Below are 23,902 nucleotides of genomic sequence, written 5' to 3'. Positions count from 1 at the left end.
CCCAGAGACACGCGCCCTCATGAGGTCAAAGCTGTCCCGGACGCATCGAGCTAAGTTACCCCCTCTACACCCGTATAAGGCATAGATCTCACGACACAACCCGGAAACAATAAACGCACCATAAAAGCAACATAAGCACCATGGTTCATTACACGCCCTCGCAGGGCCCGAATTCGTTTCTGGCAATGCAGGGGAAAGGGAAGAAGAGGACAAGCAAAAGCGTCTCCTACGACGCGGATACCCATGAGGGTCGGCCCGGACTCAGCCAGAGCCTTCCCTGCACTTCACCGGGGTGCGACGGTGGGATGACCCGCCACCATCCTCGAAGCGGGCCCGACGGCGTGGCGGCTCGTCGTAGCCGCCGCTGCTGGAGCTTTCGTCGGAGGAGGAGCTGCCATAGCCGGGCGAACCGCGGTCGTCGCTAAGGGGAAGGTCGCCCTCGTGCTCGTCGCGGCCATCGCCAAGGCCAAGCACCTCGCCACCGTCGTCGTCTTCAGGACAGCATCCAGCACGGCGACTGTCTTCCCCGAACACCCTCACGAAGAGGGTCGCTGCGCCGTCGTACTTGAAGTGGAGGGTGCACCGCCTGCCCAGGCCGTGCGCGCGGGCGAACGTCTGCCAGCCGCGGGCTAGGGCTACGTTGCCCGTGGCGGAGATCTCCACCGTGACCCACGAGGCCTGGCTACAACAGTCGTCCGCCTGTAGCCAGAGGCCGCCGGGACCCGAAGCCGCCAGCTCTCCGGCAAAGAAGTGCAGAAGCTGGAGCCGGGTGCCGGTCGGGTTCTCCGACAACACAACAAACTCTGGCATCACCTCCGCAGAGTGGAAGCGTGGTCGGGGAGGCCTGGCGACCACGGCGCGCCTTCCCTCATCGACAGGACCGCAAGGCCCCAAGCTACTTCCACCGGGAGGAGAAACGTCGCCTTGGACGCCCGGAGCGGCACTGGACCCCGGAAAGATCTGTCCTCAACCACGGCAAGCCGTAGCGAGGGTCGAGGCGTGCTTGCGAGGGCGACCACGCCCCCTCTTGGGCGGAGGAGAACCAGGCCCCTCTTGGCGAGCCTTTCCCTTCTCCATCGGTGCCATGGATGTCGTTGCTAGCAGTGAAGCGAGGAAGAAGAAGTAAGCGGAACGGGAAGAGACTAGCGGGAGAAGGCCAACCGACGACCCCCACGATCACATGTAATGATGGCTTTTCTGCCTGCACCAGCGACTCGTCAAGTCGGGCAGTAGCCGAGGCAGTGTGGGGAGCGGAGACGCCCATGTCCCATCAGTCGCCACACGTCAATCAAGGCTGCAGGAAATTGGGGCCCGTGGCGCTCTGCACTTGTTCCTTGGCTTTGTCTCGAAGCCAAGTCCGAGCGTGCCTTGGGCCCGGGGGGCTACCGTCGGTGTTCTGGGAGCGGGGGTCCCTAGACTTGCCTGCCTGCGGCCCATGGCGTGGCTCCTCTAGCGGCCTGGTACAACCCATCTTCACCAGCAAACACTCAAGACCCTCGTGAGGAGCCAAGCCTCGCGAGGCGGACAACACAAGACCTCCTTAGGGGAAGCCTCACTAGGCTGGCTCGTGAGGAGCGGAGAGATCAAGGTGAAGGGCACCTCGTGAGGTTCCCATGACGTGAGCCATGACGACCAAGGCCAGACGGGTGCCAGGCAGGCGCATAGCGCTAGTTATCTCTTTGGTGCTAAAGGAGCAGGCGCAGGCGAGGAGTCCCAAGGCATCAGGCAAAGGTTTCCATATCGGTGCAACAAGACCAAGACCAGCAGGATGGCAGGACGGAGGTCATCACGGAGCCCACGACGGCGTCACCACCAGAGCCTTTGGCAGGCAAAGACCACCTTTTGTTAGGATAGCTTGTACTAGCTGTCCCCCTTCAAATTGTCCGTCGTGGGATCCCTTCCCGCCTAATATTTGGGAAGAGGACCAGGGCCTCTATAAATAGGACTTCCCGCCTAATATTTTGTTAGGATAGCTTGTACTAGCTGTCCCCCTTCAAATTGTCCGTCGTGGGATCCCTTCCCACCTAATATTTGGGAAGAGGACCAGGGCCTCTATAAATAGGACTAGCCACCACCGTAGTGCGGGATCGGCTCATCTGGGATAGATCATTCAGATCATCCTCAGCCACACGAGCTCACCGAGCTCAAGAACACCTCTCCTCGGGAGGTAGTTCTTCCCCTGTACTTGTTCATCCTCGGTCTACAAGGCAATCCACCGCACCACACTGGAGTAAGGTATTACAGCACATCGGTGGCCCGAGCCAGAATAAACTCTTGTGTCCCTTGTTCTTCGGGTTCGGCGAGCTAGGGTTTGAGATCGTTGCGAGAGCATGAGCTAGTGGGAGGGAGAGATCTTCGTGCACACCCCAGAGTTCGAACCTTGAGGATTTTGCCGGAACTCGAAATCTGACAATGCCCCCCAACCGAGGTTCACCTAGCAAAGTGTGAAGTAGCTAGCAACCCCCCCTCCCTCGTGTCAGCACGAAGGGAATCCTAGGCTATGAATGCATGCCCCCCAACCGAGGTTCACCTACCAAAGCGCGAAGTAGCTAGCAGCCCCCCCTCCCTCGTGTCGGCACGAAGGGAATCCTAAGCTTGTAATGCATGTCACCCCCCAACTGACATTCACCTAGCAAAGGGCAAAGTAGCAGCTAGCAGCACCCCCCTCGTGTCGCCACAAAGGGAATCCTAAGCTATGAATGCATGTCCCCCCAACCAAGGTTCACCTAGCAAAGTGCGAAGTAGCAGCCCCCCCCCCCACACACACACTTTCAGTCGGCGGGCCTGTAACGCCCCGAGACCGATGTGCCAGGTGTCGTCTAGTTATTCGCTGTTGTTGCCTTGTCATTGCTTGCGTGTCATGCATTGCATATCATGTCATCATGTGCATTTCATTCGCATACGTGCTCGTCTCATGCATCCGAGCATTTTCCCCGTTGTCCGTTTTGCATTCCGGCGCTTCGTTCTCCTCCGGTGGTCATTTCTACCTTTCTTTCATGTGTGGGGGTTAAACATTTCCGGATTGGACCGAGACTTGTCATGCGGCCTTGGTTTACTACCGGTAGACCGTCTGTCAAGTTTCGTATCATTTGGACTTCGTTTGATACTCCAACGGTTAACCGAGGGACCGAAAAGGCCTCGTGTGTGTTGCAGCCCAACACCCCTCCAAGTTGGCCCAAAACCCACCAAACTCTGCTCCATGTTCTAGAGCGTTCGATCACAATCGCGTGGCCGAAAACCACACCTCATTTGGACTTTCCTAGCTCCCTCTACCTATAAATATGTGGCCACCCCCGAAATTTTCGCGGATGAAACCCTAGCTTCTTCATCCTCCCGCCGACGGACACGTCCACCCTCTCGCCCGGACATGTCCGCCCCGTCCCGCGCCCAATCGCGCGCTGCCACCTGTCCCCGGGGCGGGACCGCTTCGCCGCCGCCGCCCGAGGCCCGCCCTGCCCACGCGGGGCCCCCGCGGGCCCGTTCGCCGCTGCCCGCGCCTCCCAGCTCCCAGCGCTCCACGCCGCCGCCTCCCTCGGCTCCGGTGGCCGGCGCCGCCGCACGCCATCGCCGCCCCGAGCCGGCGCACCCGGCTCCGCCGCCCGGCGCCCTGCCACCACCACCGCCTCGGTCCCCGTGCCGCCCCGCGCCGTTCTCCACCGGCCGGAGCCGCTCCAGCGAACTCCCTCTCTGCTGCTACAGTGATCCCGGCGAGACTCCGGCGAACCTCGACATCCGCGCTGGATCTGGAGCCCTAATTTTTTTGCATTCTTGCACCTGCTATATCTCCGCATCCGTAGCTCTGTTTTGGACATATAGTATATCAAAATGTTCGTCTCGATGAGTACATCATTTCATTCCATTGCATCATTTTCATTTGAGTGCATCTTGATGCCCGAAATGCTGTTAGAAGAAGGCTACTTGAGTTAATTGTCAGATCTGCTACTCCGTTTAGCACTTTTGTCATTTTTGCCATGATTAATGTGTGCATGATATGCCCGTGAGTTCTTCATATGTTTTGTTAAGGGTTTTGTCATCTCTCCAGAGGTGCAACCCATGTATTTTTAGGATGTGTGTGGTGACTTGTGGAAGCTTGCAAAGTGGTGCACTTGCTAATTCTGTTTTCAGGGACTTAGTGATTTCACCAAGTCCTGGGATTGTTTATCTCATGATGCCATATGTTCATGTTGTTTCCTAGTGATCCGTGCCTCTTTTGAGGATGATCAGTAAGGGAGTTTTGTTAATCTTGTAGTGCTCTATCCATCCATGTCTTTGTTTGCAATTATGGAGCACCCTAGCTTGAGTCAATCGAGCTCTACTTTTGCTTCGTTGCGAGTCTGGGCAGATCGTCAACTTGTTTGCGATTTTGCCGGTGTTATTATAGTTGATCCGTGCATGCTGTGCCATTGTTCTTGCCATGTCTAGATTAAATTTTGTGCCTTCTTAAGGGATGTATGATTGTATTTCCATGACTTTCACCGTGGTGAGTGCATCGAGCTCGTAAACATGCCTTCGTGAGTTATGTTTCAGCATGTCCTAGTTTTCACTAAGTCTGAAAACTGATTATGTTTTTGCTATGTTCGTGTGCTTGTTAGTATATTTTCTGATCCCTTTTGGCTCAAGGTCACTAAGGGACTTTTGTTAATCTTGTTGAGTAGCTCCATGCCATGTCTTTCTTTGTCATGTTCAGGTCCTGTAGCATGTTGTTTTGTTGCTCCGAAGAGGGCTATATGATCTGAAATTCCAGACAAGTGTTAATTTCACTAAGTCTGAGATCTGTTTACCATTTGCGTTTTTGCCATGCTTGTTTGAACCTGTTAAGGGATGATTTGGCCGTAGCTCAGTGCTAGACTTTTGTTAAGCATCTTGTATGCTTCCCTGCCATGTATTTTTTTGTCTTGTTTGGGTGTTGTAGCATGTTCATCTCATTGCATTTAGATGCCTACTTGCTGTAAATCGCAGACCGGTGTCATTTTTGAATCGCTTGCCATTTCCAAACCGTAACTTCGATTCCGGCGTTCTTTATATCGTTTTCAAGCGATTTCATCTCATCTTTCAGTGGCACCCTTGGAATTCCAAGTTGAGGCCAGGTTCATGCATTTCCTGTCATATCTTGCATTTTGCATCCCGCATCGCATCCCACATAGCATATCATCATTTCATCTTATTGCTTGGTCTTGCACGTGGTTGATTGTATCCTTGTTGCTTGATTGTCTTGTTTGGGTAGAGCCGGGAGACGAGTTCGCTAACGAGGAGCCCGTTGAGTTTGCTTTCGAGGATCCAGTCAACTCTGACAGCTTTGCAGGCAAGATGATCATACCCTCGAAATCACTACTATCTTTGCTATGCTAGTTTGCTCGCTCTTTTGCTATGCCATTGCTGCGATGCCTACCACTTGCTTTCAAGCCTCCCAAATTGCCATGTCAAACCTCTAACCCACCATGTCCTAGCAAACTGTTGATTGGCTATGTTACCGCTTTGCTCAGCCCCCTCTTATAGCATTGCTAGTTGCAGGTGAAGATTGGAGGCCGTTCCTTGTTGGAACATCTTTTTTTTACTTGTTGGGATATCATTATATTATCTTATTTAATTAATGCATCTATATACTTGGTAAAGGGTGGAAGGCTCGGCCCTATGCCTGGTGTTTTGTTCCACTCTAGCCGCCCTAGTTTCCGTCATATCGGTGTTATGTTCCCGGATTTTGCGTCCCTTACGCGGTTAGGCTATAATGGGAACCCCTTGATAGTTTGCCTTAAGTAAAGCTCTTCCAGCAATGCCCAACATTGGTTTTACCATTCGCCACCTAGCCTTTTCTTTCCCTTGGGTTCTACAGACTCAAGGGTCATCTTTATTTTAACCCCCCCCCCCCCGGGCCAGTGCTCCGCTGAGTGTTGGTCCGACCGAGTAGACTGCGGGGCCACCTCGGGGCAACTTGAGGGTTGGTTTTACTCGTAGGATGACTCATCTGAGTGTGCCCTGAGAAAGAGATATGTGCAGCTCCTATCGGGATTTGTCGGCACATTCGGGCGGTGTTGCTGGTTTAGTTTTACCCTGTCGAAATGTCTTGTTGTACCGGGATACCGAGTCTGATCGGAACGTCTCGGGTGGAGGTCTATTCCTTCGTTGACCGTGAGAGCTTGTGATGGGCTAAGTTGGGACTCCCCTACAGGGATTTGAACTTTCGAAAGTCGTGCCCGTGGTTATGGGCAGATGGGATTTGTTAACGTCCGGTTGTAGAAAACCTGAAGTTGACCTTAATTAAAAAGAATCAACCGCGTGTGTAACCATGATGGTCTCTTTCCGGCGGAGTCCGGGAAGTGAACATGGTTGTTGGAGTTATGCTTGGCGTAGGTTGCTATAGGATCACTTCTTGATCATACTTTTATCGACCGTGCTTTGCCTTCTCTTCTCGCTCTCATTTGCGTATGTTAGCCACCATATATGCTAGTCGCTTGCTGCAGCTACTCCTCATCCATTTACCTTACCCATAAGCTTAAATAGTCTTGATCGCGAGGGTGCGAGATTGCTGAGTCCCCGTGGCTCACAGTTACTTCAAAACCAGCTTGCAGGTGCCGATGAGTCCGTGCAGATGACGCAACCAAGCTTAGGAGGAGCTCGTTGACGATCTTGTCCTTTGTGTTGTTCCGTTCTAGTTGATCAGTAGTGGAGCCCAGTTGGGGTCGATCGGGGACCTTTGTTGCATTTGGGTTTCTTCTTTTATTGTGGTTCCGTAGTCGGACCTTGATTGTATCTGGATGATGTAATGCTTTATTCATGTAATTGTGTGAAGTGGCGATAGTAAGCCAACTATGTATCTTTTTCCCTTATTATATTACATGGGTGGTGTGAAGATTACCCCACTTGCGACATATGCCTTCAATGCGATTATGCCTCTAAGTCGTGCCTCGACACGTGGGAGATATAGTCGCATCGAGGGTGTTACAGGGCCAGAGAGCCATCTCTCACCAAGATGGATCGTAAAGCAGACCAAGAATAATCAACCTTGGTCGTACAACCTCTCTCTTCTTGTTGGTAAAAGTGATGGCCATCCATGCGACCCCGGAGATGGGCTAGCTCGCCAATAATCACGCAAGTAGCTAGTCCCCGAAGGCAACCACTGCATGCGTGTGGCCCAAACATATGTATGCAGAGGTGTGTTTTTGAGTAACAATAGAACAACTTTGACGTGGCACCATGATTTCGAACTAGAAATCCCCACACTGAGTGAGGGTTAGGTTGATGATGCATATGTATGTTACACCACACTTCAGGCCAACGACAGGGATTCATGCATGCATGCATAGTATATGCGCTCAAACTTAATTAGGTCTGAATCTCACCATCACCTATACTACGATAACACGAACCAAATGAAGAATCTGCCATGGTAACCTATCTTGTTGTTGGTTAAGGTGATCATGGATATCCACGCGGGCCCATGAATATGTGGGCTTGTCACCGATAACCACGCGAGGGAGTGTACCGTTCGAAGGCAACCGCTACATGCATATGTATGGAGGTGATGGTGCATGCATGTTTGAATACCATTTCACAACATTGATGTGGCGCGTGCGTCAAAATCATACACTAGCTCCCCACATAGAGCGAGATTAGTTCATGATGTGTTGTTGTACTAGGCACTTCGACTCGATGGGACGGATTCATGCGTACACATGCATGTGTGAGTGCTCAAACTGTATCATGCATGTCATCCCATAGCATGACCTATATATACCGTATTACAAGCAAAAAAATAATCCCCTCGTAAGTCAAATTAACATCTGTTGTGTTGTCAGGCAAAAAGTAGTGATGGACCAAGCGGGCCCACATATGGAAAGCGTCAATATCGCTGATAACCGCTTAAGTGGGTGCGAGAGGACAACCACCACCGCTTTGCATGTGGGCCAAACATATATGCGTTGAATACCTAAAATGCACAACTTTGATGTGCCACATGCCTCAAAAATTGTAAACCATGCACCCATACAAAGCGAGGTTCATGAAGCGTACTACATATGATGGTCCCCTTCCCCCCTCTTCACCGCATACTATATGCTCCTACCGTAATATGTACAATCCAAAAGAATCCTCATTGATGGTGAAATTAATTAACCTCTTCCGATGTAGGTCAAAGTGATTCATGCATGCATCGACAATGGCCTCGTGGGCCCATAGATGGAAGCGTCACATGTGAGTGTCCTAGCTAGGATAACCACCGCGTGCATGCATGTGGCCCAAAGAGGTGTTGTGTGATGTTTGAATAGCCAATTTCACAATTTTGATGTGGTACGTGCCTCAGAAACCGAAAAGTCCCAACACTGAGTAAGGTGTACTTGTTTACGGGCGCGTACGTGTAGTATATATGCTACCTTCCTGGTCAAATTAACCTCACTGCTGGATGTTCATCAAAGTGATGGACAACGACCTCGCGGGCCCACCGAAAGTGTCACACGCGAGTATCGAGTGTCGTGTAGGTCAACCATCGACTGCATGTGGCCAAAACATGTATGTATGAAAAGGGTTGTGTACTGTTTTAAATAACGAATTCACGACTCTGATGTGGCACCGGTCTGCCTAACAAAACGGCCAACCCACGCGGTGTCTCACAACTCGTAGTGTACTGCGAGCCACCCGCCACCCCCCCCACACACACACACCGCGAATTCACTGCAACTATGAAGCACGTTAAATTAATTATCCCGCGGTGAACATATGTTACCAAAGGAGGGATGTTTTAATTTCAAAAAAATCACAAAGATAATTAAGACATTTTAGTACATTAATTGATTGATTTTCTATGGGTAAAATGTGCAAAAATGAAATTTGAGCTACATGCACATGTGACAGTGCACCTAAATGGATTGCAAAAACACATGTGTCTCACTGGGTGCATGTTTACTCCCCGTGCAACAAATTTCAAACATTGAGAATCTTGATTTTTAAATTCTAATACATCCAAAACTTATTCGAAGTTCATGAAACTTATCCTGTTGTCATATGGACACCAATACAAAGTGGCATTGTACTTTTTTGTCAAATTTGAGACCAGTTTTGTTGTAATCTTTATCTAATTACAAATGGGGGATTTTTAATAATGGGGAACCAATATCCCAAACGGATTATTTATTCAAACCGTGAGCGTTAGACCAAGAATGGATATGTGCCATGCTTCGGTTAAGCAATAAAGCGGCAACATTAATCATCCAAATACAAAAACAATATACGTGTCGCCGCGCGACCCGTGTGCCGTGCGAGCAGGCATGAGTTGACGGGACGCATGCGAGCAGTCCGCCGCGCAGGCAGGCCGGGAGGTGTGCGTGAAGGTGTGTGAATTGACGGAGGTGTGCTCGCTACATAGTGTCATCGGGAGGTGTGCGAGTAGCTGTGTGAAACTTTGGTAGGCATGCCAGCAGTCCGGTGCGCAGGCTCATCGGGAGGCGAGCCATCGGTTTGACCGCCGCCCGCCTCTCTCCCACAACTCCCACTACTCCATATTAATGGTGCGCCCGAGCGGCCGCACCCTTCATCCTCGCCACACACACAATCCTCAAAGCCGTCCATGTATGAGGATGCTGATACGTCTCCGTCGTATCTATAATTTTTGATTGTTCCATGCCAATATTCTACAACTTTCATATACTTTTGGCAACTTTTTATACTATTTTTGGGACTAACATATTGATCCAGTGTCCAGTGCCAGTTCCTGTGTGCTGCATGTTTTTGGTTTCACAGAATATCTATATCAAACGGAGTCCAAACGGGATAAAAACGGACGGAGATACTTTTTGGAATATTTGGAAAATTCCGGAAGAAAAATCCATGCGAGATGGTGCCCGAGGTGGTCACGAGGCAGGGGGCGCGCTCCTACCCTCGTGAGCCACCCGTAAGGCGGTTGATGCTCTTCTTTTGCCGCAAGAAAGCTAATTTTCAAAAAAAAATCACGGCGAAGGTTTCAGGCCAATCGGAGTTACGGATCTCCATATATACACGAAACGGTGAAACAGAGCCAGGAGGGAACGCAGAAACAGAGAGAGACAGCGAGACATATCCAATCTCGGAGGGGCTCTCGCCACTCCCGTGCCATGGAGGCCATGGACCAGAGGGGAAACCCTTCTCCCATCTTGGGAGGAGGTCAAGGAAGAAGAAGAAGGAGGGGGCTCTCTCCCCCTCGCTTCCGATGGCACCGGAGTGCCGCCGGGGGCCATCATCATCACCGCGATCTACACCAACACCTCCACCATCTTCACCAACATCTCCATCACCTTCCCCCCTCTATCTACAGCGGTCCACTCTCCCGCAACCTGCTGTACCCTCTACTTGAACATGGTGCTTTATGCTTCATATTATTATTTTTGACTATAAACAGTAGGGTAAACACCCCACTTCAACTTTTATTAAAAGAAAAAAACAAACAATAGAAGTCTGGTGGGCTTGAGATAAGCCCAAACAAAAAGAAAAAGAAGAACAGAAAAGAAACTACCCAAAAAAGAAGTCTAACCTACAGCTAAGAAGAAGAAAAGACCAAGAAAAAAACAAAAGAAACAAAGGGAACTATACATAAATATTATTATCCAATGATGTGTTGCCATCCTATGATGTCTGAGTAGATTTTCATTGTCCTATCGGTGGTTGATGAATTGCTATGATTGATTTAATTTGCTAGTGGTTATGTTGCTGTCCTTTGGTGCCCATCATATGATTGCGCACGTGGATCACACCCTAGGGTTAGTTGTATGTTGATAGGACTATGTATTGGAGGGCAAGAGTGATAGAAGCTTCAACCTAGCATAGAAATTGATGCATACGGGATTGAAGGGGGACCAATATATCTTAATGCTATGGTTGGGTTTTACCTTAATGAACATTATTAGTTACGGATGCCTGCTAATAGTTCCAATCATAAGTGCATAGAATTCCAAGTCGGGAATGACATGCTAGCAGTGGCCTCTCCCACATAATACTTGCTATCGGTCTAGTAAAGTAGTCAATTGCTTAGGGGCAATTTCACAACTCCTACCACCACTTTTCCACACTCGCTATATTTACTTTATTGTTTCATTATCTAAACAACCCCTACTTTTTATGATGTCTCTTACCGATCTACCACTATCGTTTTGGGGTTATGCATTAGAGACAACTGCATTCACGTTAAATAGGGCACCATCTAAATCCATTGAGACGAAACCGTATGAACTATGGTTTGGCAAGAAACCATAGCTGTCGTTTCTTAAAATTTGAGGTTGCAATGCTTATGTGAAAAAGTTTCAACCTGATAAGCTCTAACCCAAATCGGAGAAGTGCGTCTTCATAGGATAACCAAAAGAAAATGTTGGATACACCTTCTATCACAGATCCGAAGGCAATATATTCGTTGCTTTGAATGGATCCTTTCTAGAAAAGGAGTTTCTCTCAAAAGAAGTGAGTGGGAGGAAAGTAGAACTTGATGAGGTAACTGTGCCTGCTCCCTTATTGGAAAGTAGTTCATCACAGAAATTTGTTCCTGTGACTACTACACCGATTGGTGAGGAAGCTAATGATGATGATCATGTAACTTCAGATCAAGTTACTACCGAACCTCGTAGGTAAACCAGAGTGAGATCCGCACCAGAGTGGTACGGTAATGCTGTTCTGGAGGTCATGTTACTTGACCGTAACGAGCCTACGAACTATGAGGAAGCGATGATGAGCCCAGATTCCGTGAAATGGCTTAATGCCATGAAATCTGAGATGAGATCCATGTATGAGAACAAAGTATGGACTTTGATTGAGTTGCCCAATGATCGGCGAGCCATTGAGATTAAATGGATCTTCAAGAGGAAGACGGACGCTGATAGTAGTGTTACTGTCTACAAAGCTAGAATTGTTGCAAAAAGGTTTTCGACAAGTTCAAGGTGTTGACTACGATGAGAGTTTCTCACTCGTATCTATGCTTAAGTCTGTCTGAATCATGTTAGCAATTGTCGCATTTTATGAAATCTGGCAAATGGATAAACAAAACTGCATTCCTTAATGGATTTATTAAAGAAGAGTTGTATATGATGCAACCAGAAGGTTTTGTCAATCCTAAAGGTACTAACAAAATATGCAAGCTCCAGCGATCCATCTATGGACTAGTGCAAGCATCTCGGAGTTGTAATATACGCTTTGATAAGTTGATCAAAGCATATAGTTTTATACAGACTTGCGGTGAAGCCTGTATTTACAAGAAAGTGAGTGGGAGCACTACAGCATTTCTGATAACTACATGTGAAAGACATATTGTTGATCGGAGATAATGTGGAATTATTCCGCAAAGCATAAAGGAATGTTTGAAAGGATTTTTTGAAAGAAAGACCTTGGTGAAGCTGCTTACATATTGATCATCAAGATCTATAGAGATAGATCAATATGCTTGATAAGTTTTTTCAATGAGTACATACCTTGACAAGATTTTGAAGTAGTTCAAAATGGAACAATCAAAAAGGAGTTCTTGCCTGTGTTACAAGGTGTGAAGTTGAGTAAGACTCAAAACCCGACCACGGTAGAAGATAGAAAGAGAATGAAAGTCATTCCCTATGCCTCAGCCATAGGTTCTATAAAGTATGCGATGCTGTGTACCAGACCTATTGTATACCCTGCCCTGAGTTTGGCAAAGGAGTACAATAGTGATCTAGGAGTAGATCACTGGACATTGGTCAAATTATCCTTAGTAGAATAAGGATATGTTTCTCGATTATGGAGGTGACAAAAAGGTTCGTCGTAAAGGGTTACGTCGATGCAAATTTTGACACTGGTCCAGATGACTCTAAATCTCAATCTGGATACATATTCAAAGTGGGAGCAATTAGCTAGAATAGCTCCGTGCAGAGCATTGTTGACATAGAAATTTGCAAAATACTTACGGATTTTAATGTGGCAGACCCGTTGACTAAACTTCTCTCACAAGCAAAACATGATCACACCTCAGTACTCTTTGGGTGTTAATCACATAGTGATGTGAACTAGATTATTGACTCTAGTAAACCCTTTGGGTGTTGGTCACATGTTGATGTGAACTATGGGTGTTAATCACATGGTGATGTGAACTATTTATGGTAAATCACATGGCGATGTGAACTAGATTATTGACTCTAGTGCAAGTGGGAGACAGAAGGAAATATGCCCTAGAGGCAATAATAAAGTTATTATTTATTTCCTTATATCATGATAAATGTTTATTTTTTTACCTTGATGATAAATGTTTATTATTCATGCTAGAATTGTATTAACCGGAAACATAATACATGTGTGAATACATAGACAAACAGAATGTCACTAGTATGCCTCTACTTGACTATCTCGTTGATCAAAGATGGTTATGTTTCCTAACCATAGACATGAGTTGTCATTTGATTAACGGGATCACATCATTAGGAGAATGATGAGATTGACTTGACCCATTCCGTTAGCATAGCACTTGATCGTTTAGTTTGTTGCTATTGCTTTCTTCATGACTTATTCATGTTCCTATGACTATGAGATTATGCAACTCCCGTTTACCGGAGGAACACTTTGTGTGCCACCAAACGTCACAACGTAACTGGGTGATTATAAAGGTGCTCTACAGGTGTCTCCGAAGGTACTTGTTGGGTTGGCGTATTTCGAGATTAGGATTTGTCACTCCGATTGTCGGAGATGTATCTCTGGGCCCTCTCGGTAATGCAAATCACTTAAGCCTTGCAAGCATTGCAAGTAATGAGTTAGTTGCAGGATGATGTATTACGGAATGAGTAAAGAGACTTGCCGGTAACGAGATTGAACTAGGTATTGAGATACCGACGATCGAATCTCGGGCAAGTAACATACCGATGACAAAGGGAACAACGTATGTTGTTATGCGGTCTGACCGATAAAGATCTTCGTACAATATGTGGGAGCCAATATGAGCATCCAGGTTCCGCTATTGGTTATTGACCAAAGACGTGTCTCGGTCATGTCTACATTGTTCTCGAACCCGTAGGGTCCGCACGCTTAAGGTTTCGATGACGGTTATATTATCAGTTTATGAGTTTTGCTGTACCGAAGGAGTACGGGGTCCTGGATGAGATCGGGGACATGACGAGGAGTCTCGAAATGGTCGAGACGTAAAGATCGATATATTGGACGACTATATTCGGACATCGGAAAGGTTCCGAGTGATTCGGGTATTTTTCGGAGTACGGGAGTTACGGGAATACGTATTGGGCCTTATTGGGCCATACGGGAAAGAAGGAAAAGGGCATCAAGGGTGGCCACTCCCCTCCCCTTGGTCTAGTCCGAATTGGACTAGGGAAGGGGGGCGCCCCCTTCCTTCCTTCTCCTTTTCCCTTTCTCTTTTCCTATTCCACATGGGAGGTGGAATCCTACTAGGACTAGGGAGTCCTAGTAGGAGGACTAGGGAGTCCTAGTAGGACTCCACACTTGGCGCGCCCCCTCCTAGGGCTGGCCTCCTCCTCCCTTGCTCCTTTATATACGGGTGCAGGGGGCACCCCAAAGACACAACAATTGATCATTGATCTCTTAGCCGTGTGCGGTGCCCCCTTCCACATAATCCTCGATAATGTTGTAGCGGTGCTTAGGCGAAGCCCTGCGACGGTAGAACATCAAGATCGTCACCATGCCGTCATGCTGATGGAACTCTTCCCCGACATTCTACTGGATCGGAGTCCGGGGATCGTCATCGAGCTGAAGGTGTGCTAGAACTCGGAGGTGTGAAAGTGCGTTATATCGACTAGAGGGGGGGTGAATAGGCGATTTTTATGAAAGTCTTCAAAACGTGAGAGTTATGAAGACAAACAGTGAAGATTATGCCTATTACTATGCAGCGGAAGTTAGATTACACTAGGCCAGCCATGGTCATGTATTCAATAGAGTGAAAGCACAATGACAAACAGCTTCAGTGTAATAAGGATCAGGTAGGAAGAAGTTATGAAGCCAAACAGATCATACATTCATGTTGTGAAGACAAAAGATAAAGCAAGCATGCAATGGCTTCACAATTCTCTTTGAGATAAGGTCACTTAGTCCTCGCCCAATCACTCTGGTAAGTCTTCAAGGTAGACTCCCAAACCTTCACAGACTTCGTTCACTGGCAATCCACAATGTCTCTTGGATGCTCTGAACATGACGCCTAACCGTCTGGAGGATTGACAGTCCTCAAGTGTAATAAGTCTTCAGATCACACAGACACGAAGACTTAAGTGATGCCCAATTTACTCTGGCTTTGGGTGGTTAGGGCTTTTCTCCTCACTAGGAATTTTTCTCTCAAAGGCTTCGAGGTGGGTTGCTCTCAAACGACAAAAGCCGTGCACTGAAATCTGAGCAGCCAACCGTTTATGGTTGTGGGGGTGGGCTATTTATAGCCACTTGGCAACCCGACCTGATTTGTCCGAAATGACCCTGGGTCACTAAGGAACTGACACGTGTCTCAACGGTCAGATTTCGAACTCTCATGGCAACTTTACTTGGGCTACAAGCAAAGCTAACTTCTCCGGCTCTGGACAAGATTCGCTCTCATTGTCTTCGCTCGAAGACATAGGTTTTTGATTTAGGCATCACTTCAGTCATTCTGACTGGTTCTCCTGGACCCCACTTAATAGTACGGTGGTTCCTATGACTCAACACAAAATAAAAAGAACTACGAAAGATCTAAGTCTTCGAGTTCCATAGGCTTCATAACGTGTCTTCTTTTTTCATAGTCTTCAATGTGAATATCTTCATATACCACCTTTGTCTTCAATGTCTTCATACATTTTTAGGGGTCATCTCTGGTAGTAAAACCGAATCAATGAGGGACTTCTACCTGTGTTTTCCTGCAATTCTCACAAACACATTAGTCCCTCAACTAGGTTTGTCGTCAATACTCCAAAACCAACTAGGGGTGGCACTAGATGCACTTACAAGGTGCCGTAGTTTCGGTGCTTGATCGGTCGGGCCGTGAAGACGTACGACTACATCAACCGCGTTGTGCTAATGCTTCCGCTTTCGGTCTACGAGGGTACGTAGAAAACACTCTCCTCTCTTGTTGCTATGCATCACCATGATCTTGCATGTGCGTAGAATTTTTTTTGAAATCACTACGTTCCCCTACAAAACCCACCATATACCTTCCTCAAAACATCCACCATACCTACCTATCATGGCATTTCCATAGTCATTCTGAGATATATTGCCATGCAACTTTCATCGTCATCATATACATGACTTGAGAATTCATTGTCATATTGCTTTGCATGATCGTAAGGTAGCTAGCATGATGTTTTCATGGCTTGTCCGTTTTTTTGATGTGATTGCTATGCTAGATCATTGCACATCCCGGTACACCGCCGGAGGAATTCATATAGAGTCATATCTTTGTTCTAGATATCGAGTTGTAATATTGAGTTGTAAGTAAATAAAAGTGTGATGATCATCATTATTAGAACATTGTCCCATGTGAGGTTATCAAAATCAAAGTGTCCAAAGAAGCCCTCAAAAAAAGAGAGAGGCCAAAAAAGCCTACAAAAAATGAGAGAAAAAGAGAGAAGGGGCAATGTTACTATCCTTTTACCACACTTGTGCTTCAGAGTAACACCATTTTCTTCATATAGAGAGTCTCTTGAGGTATCACTTTCATATACTAGTGGGAATTTTCATTATAGAACTTGGCTTGTATATTCCAACGATGGGCTTCCTCAAATGCCCTAGGTCTTCATGAGCAAGCAAGTTGGATGCACACCCACTTAGTTTCAGTTTGAGCTTTCATATACTTATAGCTCTAGTGCATCCGTTGCATGGCAATCCCTACTCACTCACATTGATATCTATTGATGGGCATCTCCATAGCCCATTGATACGCCTAGTTGATGTGAGACTATCTTTTCTTTTTTTGTCTTTTCCACAACCACCATTCTATTCCACCTATAGTGCTATGTGTCGTGGTTCTAAGACTGACAGTAGAATAGGGGGGTAGGAATCTAGAGGCAAGATCCTAGCTATGGAGGAGTTGTACACACGAGTTTTACGAGTTCAGGCCCTTCTCGGAGGAAGTAACAGCCCTACGTCTCGGAGCCCAGAGGCGGTCGACTGAATATATGTGTGTGAATTACAGAAAGTGCGAACCCTTGTCCCAAAGGAGGGGGTGGCTTATATAGAGTACGCCAGGACCCCAGCTCCCCTCCATTATACAAGGTTCAATGCTCATAAAGGAGGGGCGTTACTGGTAACGTCTGCAGTAAAGTGTTGTAAATGCCCATAAAGCTATGGTTTAAGTCTTGACCGTTGCAGAGTGGAGGGTTTCTCATCTTCTGGTGGTCGAGTGTCTTCAAGGTGGTCGAGTGAGCACATGTTCATGGTCGAGTGGATGATGGTTTCTCTTCGACTGCTTCTGATTCTTTGTAGAGATGTCCTTGGGGAGGGTATGTTGGACAGATCCTTGACCCTACCCTAGGTACATAGCTTCATCATTAGCCCCCGAATGGATCAGGGTTTGAGTGAGGAAGGAGTTGGGAACACTTCCGACCCATTCTTTGTGCTATGAGTATATCTTGTTCTGGAACAATGAGTTGAGGTGACGACGTCGACTCCTTTCTCAATCGCCTTGGTCCATTCTTGGTTTTTGTCGAGTGAATTTTCATGGTAGAATTCCGAATGATGATGTAGAGTATGTTTGTCTTCAGTCTGACAAGTTGCTTTGCTCTCCGCGGATTTCGCGGGATTCGAATTTTGGGAAGTGCGCCAGACGGACGGAACCAAGGTTATCGGGACGGATTAGGCAAGTCTCCTCGATCCCCGTGCCACCTTTTTCGCCACGTACTGCGTGCGTGACTGTTGCGGGATTTGTTTAGATCGCGTGGGTCCACCAGTCAGTCACTCGGGGGACGACCTTATAAAAGGTCCCGGACCAGGCCTCTGCCCTGTGCGCTCCCATTCTCTCTTCTTCTTCTCCCAATCTCTCCGCCACGCTCGCTTTCGCTCTTGTCGCCGGACTCTCGCTCGAGCTCGACCCGTCGCCATGGGGGAAGAGAACATGGTGGCGCTGGAGCACGCGAAGAAGGCGGCCGCGAAGGCGAAGGGCAAGCGGACCAGTCGGGGCGGATCCTCGTCGAGATCCGGCCTGTCGCCGGGCTGGATCCAGGGCGACTGGATCCGCTTGACAATCACCCAGGACGACCGCGACGACCTGGTGGAGGGGGTGTTGGGGAACGTTGCAGAAAACAAAATTTTTTCTTCGGTTTCACCAAGATCCATCTATGAGTTCATCTAGCAATGAGTGATCGGATGCATCTACATACCTTTGTAGATCGCGAGCGGAAGCGTTCAAAGAACGGGGATGAGGTAGTCGAACACGACGTGATCCAAATCACCGGAGATCCTAGCACCGAACGGACGGCGCCTCCGTGTTCAACACACGTACGGTCAGCGTAACGTCTCCTTCTTCTTGATCCAGCAAGAGGGAAGGATAGGTTGAGGAAGATGGCTGCAGCAGCAGCACGACGGCGTGGTGGTGATGGAGCTGCAGTACTCCGTCAGGGCTTCACCAAGCGCTATGGAGGAGGAGGTGTTGGAGAGGGAGAAGGAGGCAACCAAAGGCATGGATGAAAAAGCCCTCCTTCCCCCACTATATATAGGAGGGCCTAGGGGGGGCGCCGGCCCTAGGAGATCCAATCTCCTAGGGGGGCGGCGGCCAAGGGAGGTTTCCTTCCCCCCAAGGCACCTAGGGGTGCCTTCCACTTGTGGGACTCTTCCCCTTTGGAAACCCTAGGCGCATGGGCCCCTTGGGGCTGGTGCCCTTGGCCCATGTAGGCCAAGGCGCACCCCCTTACAGCCCATGTGGCCCCCGGGGCAGGTGGACCCACCCGGTGGACCCCCGGGACCCTTCCGGTGGTCCCGGTACAATACCAGTGACCCCGAAACTTGTCCCGATGGCCGAAACAGCACTTCCTATATATAATTCTTTACCTCCGGACCATTCCGGAACTCCTCGTGACATCCGGGATCTCATCCGGGACTCCGAACAACATTCGGGTTACTGCATATACATATCCCTACAACCCTAGCGTCACCGAACCTTAAGTGTGTAGACCCTACGGGTTCGGGAGATATGTAGACATGACCGAGACGACTCTCCGGTCAATAACCAACAGCGGGATCTGGATACCCATGTTGGCTCCCACATACTCCATGATGATCTCATCGGATGAACCACGATGTCGAGGATTCAAGCAACCCCGTATACAATTCCCTTTGTCAATCGATATGTTACTTGCCCGAGATTCGATCGTCGGTATCCCAATACCTCGTTCAATCTCGTTACCGGCAAGTCACTTTACTCGTACCGTAATGCATGATCCCGTGACCAGACACTTGGTCACTTTGAGCTCATTATGATGATGCATTACCGAGTGGGCCCAGTGATACCTCTCCGTCATACAGAGTGACAAATCCCAGTCTTGATCCGTGTCAACCCAACAGACACTTTCAGAGATACCCGTAGTCTACCTTTATAGTCACCCAGTTACGTTGTGACGTTTGGTATACCCAAAGCACTCCTACGGTATCCGGGAGTTACACGATCTCATGGTCTAAGGAAAAGATACTTTGACATTGGAAAAACTCTAGCAAACGAACTATACGATCTTTAAGCTATGTTTAGGATTGGGTCTTGTCCATCACATCATTCTCCTAACGATGTGATCTCGTTATCAATGACATCCAATGTCCATAGTCAGGAAACCATGACTATCTGTTGATCAACGAGCTAGTCAACTAAAGGCTTACTAGGGACATGTTGGTGTCTGTTATTCACACATGTATTACGATTTCTGGATAACACAATTATAGCATGAATAAAGACAATTATCATGAACAAGAAAATATAATAATAATGCGTTTATTATTGCCTCTAGGGCATATTTCCAACAGTCTCCCACTTGCACTAGAGTCAATAATCTAGTTACATTGTGATGAATCGAACACCCATGGAATTCTGGTGTTGATCATGTTTTGCCCTAGGGAGAGGTTTAGTCAACGGATCTGCTACATTCAGGTCCGTATGCACTTTACAAATATCTATGTCTCGATCTTGAACATTTTCACGAATGGAGTTGAAGCGACGCTTGATGTGCCTTGTCTTCTTGTGAAACCTGGGCTCCTTGGCAAGTGCAATAGCTCCAGTGTTGTCACATAAGAGTTTGATTGGCCCCGACGCATTGGGTATGACTCCTAGGTCGGTGATGAACTCCTTCACCCATATTGCTTCATGTGCTGCCTCCGAGGCTGCCATGTACTCCGCTTCACATGTAGATCCCGCCACGACGCTCTGCTTGCAACTACACCAGATTACTGCCCCACCATTCAAAATATACACGTATCCGGTCTGTGACTTAGAGTCATCCAGATCTGTGTCGAAGCTAGCGTCGACGTAACCCTTTACGACGAGCTCTTCGTCACCTCCATAAACGAGAAACATTTCCTTAGTCCTTTTCAGGTACTTCAGGATATTATTGACCGCTGTCCAGTGTTCCTTGCCGGGATTACTTTGGTAACTTCCTACCAAACTTACGGCAAGGTTTACATCAGGTCTGGTACACAGCATGGCATACATAATAGAACCTATGGCTGAGGCATAGGGGATGACACTCATCTCTTCTATATCTTCTGCCGTGGTCGGACATTGAGCTGAGCTCAATTTCATACCTTGTAACACAGGCAAGAACCCCTTCTTAGATTGATCCATATTGAACTTCTTCAATATCTTATCAAGGTATGTGCTTTGTGAAAGACCTATGAGGCGTCTTGATCTATCTCTATAGATCTTGATGCCTAATATATAAGCAGCTTCACCAAGGTCCTTCATTGAAAAACTCTTATTCAAGTAGGCCTTGATGCTGTCCAAGAGTTCAATATCATTTCCCATCAAAAGTATGTCATCTACATATAATATGAGAAATGCTACAGAGCTCCCACTCACTTTCTTGTAAACGCAGGCTTCTCCATAAGTCTGCGTAAACCCAAACGCTTTGATCATCTCATCAAAGCGAATGTTCCAACTCCGAGATGCTTGCACCAGCCCATAAATCGAGCGTTGGAGCTTCCACACCTTGTCAGCATTCTTAGGATCGACAAAACCTTCCGGCTGCATCATATACAATTCTTCCTTAAGGAAACCATTAAGGAATGCCGTTTTGACGTCCATTTGCCATATCTCATAATCGTAGAATGCGGCAATTGCTAACATGATTCGGACGGACTTTAGCTTCGCTACCGGTGAGGAAGTCTCATCGTAGTAAACCCCTTGAACTTGTCGATAACCCTTAGCGACAAGCCGAGCTTTATAGATGGTCACATTACCATCCGTGTCTGTCTTCTTCTTAAAGATCCATTTATTTTCTATGGCTCACCGTTCAACGGGCAAGTCAGTCAAAGTCCATACTTCGTTTTCATAGATGGATCCTATCTCAGATTTCATGGCTTCTAGCCATTTGTCGGAATCCGGGCCCGCCATCGCTTCTTCATAGTTCGAAGGTTCACCGTTGTCTAACAACATGATTTCCAAGACAGGGTTGCCGTACCACTCTGGTGCGGAACGTGTCCTTGTGGACCTTCGAATTTCAGTAGGAGCTTGATCAGAAGTATCTTGATCATTATCATTAACTTCCTCTCTAGTCGGTGCAGGCACCTCAGGAACATTTTCTTGAGTTGCGCCATTTTCCGGTTCAAGAGGTAATACTTCATCAAGTTCTACTTTCCTCCCACTTACTTCTTTCGAGAGAAACTCCTTCTCTAGAAAGGATCCATTCTTGGCAACAAAGATATTGCCTTCGGATCTGAGGTAGAAGGTATACCCAACAGTTTCTTTAGGGTATCCTATGAAGACGCATTTTTCTGACTTGGGTTCGAGCTTTTCAGGTTGAAGTTTCTTGACATAAGCATCGCATCCCCAGACTTTTAGAAACGACAACTTAGGTTTCTTACCAAACCATAATTCAAACGGTGTCGTCTCAACGAATTCCGACGGAGCCCTATTTAAAGTGAATGCGGCAGTCTCTAAAGCATAGCCCCAAAAAGATAGCGGTAAATCGGTAAGAGACATCATAGATCGCACCATATCTAATAGAGTGCGATTACGACGTTCGGACACACCATTACGCTGAGGTGTTCCAGGCGGCGTGAGTTGTGAAACTATTCCACATTTTCTTAAGTGTGTGCCAAATTCGTGACTCAAGTATTCTCCTCCACGATCTGATCGTAGAAACTTGATTTTCCTGTCACGTTGATTCTCAAATTCACTCTAAAATTCCTTGAACTTTTCAAAGGTTTCAGACTTGTGTTTCATTAAGTAGACATACCCATATCTACTCAAGTCATCAGTGAGGGTGAGAACATAACGATAGCCACCGCGAGCCTCAACACTCATTGGACCGCACACATCAGTATGTATGATTTCCAATAAGTTGGTTGCTCGCTCCATTGTTCCTGAGAACGGAGTCTTGGTCATTTTACCCATGAGGCATGGTTCGCACGTGTCAAATGATTCATAATCAAGAGACTCTAAAAGTCCATCTGCATGGAGCTTCTTCATGCGTTTGACACCTATGTGACCAAGGCGGCAGTGCCACAAGTATGTGGGACTATCATTATCAACCTTACATCTTTTGGTACTCACACTATGAATATGTGTAGCATTACACTCGAGATTCATTAAGAATAAACCATTCACCATAGGAGCATGACCATAAAACTTATCTCTCATATAAATGGAACAACCATTATTCTCGGATTTAAATGAGTAGCCATCTCGAATTAAACGAGATCTCGATACAATGTTCATGCTCAAAGCTGGCACTAAATAACAATTATTGAGGTTTAAAACTAATCCCGTAGGTAAATGTAGAGGCAGCATGCCGACGGCGATCACATCGACCTTGGAACCATTCCCGATGCGCATCGTCACCTCGTCCTTCGCCAGTCTCCGCTTATTCCGCAGCTCCTGCTTTGAGTTACAAATGTGATCAACTGCACCGGTATCAAATACCCAAGAGCTACTATGAGTACTGGTAAGGTACACATCAATTACATGTATATCACATATACCTTTTGTTTTGCCGGCCTTCTTGTCCGCTAAGTATTTGGGGCAGTTCCGCTTCCAGTGACCACTTCCCTTGCAATAAAAGCACTCAGTCTCGGGCTTGGGTCCATTCTTTGGCTTCTTCCCAGCAGCTTTCTTGCCAGGCGCGGCAACTTCCTTGCCGTCCTTCTTGGAGTTCTTTTTACCCTTGCCCTTCTTGAACTTAGTGGTTTTATTTACCATCAACACTTGATGTTCCTTCTTGACTTCTACCTCTGCTGATTTTAGCATTGCAAATACCTCAGGAATGGTCTTTTGCATCCCCTGCATATTGAAGTTCATCACAAAGCTCTTGTAGCTTGGTGGAAGCGACTAGAGCATTCTGTCAATGACCGCGTCATCCGGGAGATTAACTCCCAGCTGAGTCAAGCGGTTATGTAACCCAGACATAGTGAGTATGTGCTCACTAAAAGAACTATTTTCCTCCATCTTACAGCTGAAGAACTTGTCGGAGACCTCATATCTCTCGATTCGGGAATGAGCTTGAAAAAGCATTTTCAGCTTTTCGAACATCTCATATGCTCCATGTCTCTCAAAACGCTTTTGGAGCGCCGGCTCTAAGCTGTAAAGCATGCCGCACTGAACGAGGGAGTAGTCATCAGCACGTGTCTGCCAAGCGTTCATAACGTCTTGGTTCTGTGGGACGGGTGGATCACCTAGCGGTGCTTGTAGGACATAATCTTTCTTGGCAGCTATGAGGATGATCCTCAGGTTCCGGACCCAGTCCGTATAGTTGCTGCCATCGTCTTTCAGCTTGGTTTTCTCTAGGAACGCGTTGAAGTTGAGGACAACGTTGGCCAT

At 47.4% G+C, this 23,902-nt stretch overlaps 1 pseudogene; it reads right to left on the bottom strand.

Annotated features, from left to right (window-relative positions):
- Positions 1-261: 261 nt before the first annotated feature.
- LOC147980010 (uncharacterized) lies at positions 262-23,902 on the bottom strand (annotated as a pseudogene).

This window comes from Triticum urartu, chromosome 3A (genome assembly GCF_056163025.1).
Source record: "Triticum urartu cultivar PI428250 chromosome 3A, HENAU_Tu73, whole genome shotgun sequence".
Taxonomy (NCBI): domain Eukaryota; kingdom Viridiplantae; phylum Streptophyta; class Magnoliopsida; order Poales; family Poaceae; genus Triticum; species Triticum urartu.
The sequence above is the reverse complement of the archived record's forward strand: the minus strand, read 5'-3'. Positions and strand labels throughout refer to the sequence as shown.